Here is a 2,391-nt window from a genome sequence, read left to right as displayed (position 1 = left end):
CATTATCACTGGAATCATTTTGATTTGCAAGTTAACATGAGCTCGACTACAACTGTCTTTCATGTCTAAGGCAATTAAGGGGTTTATCTTAATCCCTTGCAGAGGCAGAGATGCCAACTGCAAATAAATTTTGAATATCAAGAAAATTATATCTAGCATTGGTCCAGCCTACTCTGTTAGGTAACATGTAATAACCCTTTACAAACATAAAATATAATAATGGAATTTTTAAGACCCAGTAAGGCCATATCTAGATGGATCAGTTGCGTAAGAATATGAAAGTCAAATTAAAATCAAGTGATGTTAAATTTGATGTTGTAATGTCCATGTTTATAGCAACTATCTATTATTCAGTGTTTCCATAACACTGGGAATGTTGTGTCATGTGTTTCTGTGGGTGCAAACCTGCAAGTGGAGTGTAAAATAGAAAAGGAAACTTGAGGGATTTTACTGCAAAACTAATGCTGTTAGTATATAATAACCATGAATAAACAAGACAAAATGAGGAACTGGAGGCAGTGAATTAATTTAAATTTAGTTATGTGACTGGATGCATGTACATATTTTTAAATACTGATCTTTTTAGTGGATTAGAAAGGATTCCTATAATCTGATTTGATGGGATCTTGTATTTTTTATAGCTGTTGTATATTAAGTTTTAATATTTTCATGCTCTTCATATATCTCTCTTTTTTTGTAAATCCACTTTAGAATATTTTAATTGTTCATTAAATCTTCAGTATAAATACTTCAGTGTTTTACTTCTCTCAGAACTTTATTGTTTTTTCTCCCTTATGTACTGAAAAATAATTCAATACGAACTGAATTGTCTTCTGCTATCATCTTTTTTTCTATATCATGCCAATGAAAAATCACCAACTGTGTCATTTGCATGTATTTTCCTTCTGATGACATTTTAAAACTTTCTATTAAGATTATTTTAAAATATGTACAAAGTATATAAAATAGTATAATGACCTCACATAGCCAACACTCCGTTTTAACAATTGCCAATATCTTGATGTTTTGTTGTATAACATATACCTTTAAGAAATATTTAGTATTTAGAAATAAACCAAAATGTACCTGAGTACCAAATGTTATGATTCCTCACATATATATAAAAGTAATAATCCCAAATGAACATAAATTTAGCACTAACTACATATGCATATTTCAATAACTCTTTGTTACTGTTCTTGTCTCATGAATCAAGTGATTTATGTGTGGAGAACTGATGTGTGTATATCCACATACACTTTTTTCTACGCACCTATATCTGTATATATGTTTAAATCACAAGATGAGACTGAAATGTCCCAAATGGGTATATATAGACCATAAAGTATGCATAAAGAATGAAAGGGATATAGAAGAACAGATTTGAAGAAAACATAGAACTTGAAAACAAGTAAGATGTAGTTGGTGCTATCATGCATTACCCAGGTCTGCCTCAGGACTGAAAGACTTACCCTCTGGCTGCTGGGATACTGACAGCTGACAGTCTCATCTGTAAGTCTTCTCTGGAAATGGCCCTTCTCTGGAGACCACTGCCTGGCTCAAGGTCATATCCCCTTTTGGAGGACAGCCTGCATCTAATGAGTGGACATTATGGGAATGTAAAGGCAGAGCCTTGTGGCCCCAATGTGGGTGTACCTCCGGTGGACATGCCAGCTTCGGTGCTCTCAGGGTGCTAGACAAAGACTTTGCCGAGTTTGCATCACACCCCACCTTCTCCTTTGTCCAGTCCTGCTTCCTTTCCTTCCATTCCAAAACAGCAGATCCCAGGAGCACACCCCAAGAAACTACTTGCATTTGGATATGCAATTCCAATCTATTTCCAGGAAACACAATTTGCAACATAAAGGTTGAGAAGTGATCAGGAGACTTCAGATTGATGGCCTTCAATGAATAAAATAGAGGCAAGATGGTTTCTTATATTCTTGGGAGATGAGCAGATTTATTTAACTCAAAACAATAGCTTATGTTTAAAGTATTTCTCTTAGCCCCTCCCAAATCTCCATTTGTGTTTGGGGGTAGGGGGGTAGAGAGTTAGGGTGCAAACTTGAGTCTGGATATTCAAGAAGTTCCCTGGGAGATTCTACGCACACTAATGTAACACAATTTTGGTAGTACACGAAGCAAAAGGGAAGACTATGCCTAGAGTCCATCAGATATTCTTGGAAGCCTCTTACTGTAATATTCATTTATGTTTTCGTTCATTTATTGATATTTCTTTATCAAGTTTTCGTTCATTATCTGTTTCACCTTTCATTACCATTTTGAACGAGGTTGTGCATTACATTTGAATTTAGTGTAAAAGCCTAACCAGATGAAGCCATGTTCTATACCCAACAGAAAAGTTAATGCTTAGACATAGATATGATGTTT

The sequence above is a fragment of the Propithecus coquereli genome, unplaced genomic scaffold (genome assembly GCF_000956105.1).
Source record: "Propithecus coquereli isolate 6110/MARCELLA unplaced genomic scaffold, Pcoq_1.0 Scaffold337, whole genome shotgun sequence".
Classification (NCBI taxonomy): domain Eukaryota; kingdom Metazoa; phylum Chordata; class Mammalia; order Primates; family Indriidae; genus Propithecus; species Propithecus coquereli.
The sequence above is the reverse complement of the archived record's forward strand: the minus strand, read 5'-3'. Positions refer to the sequence as shown.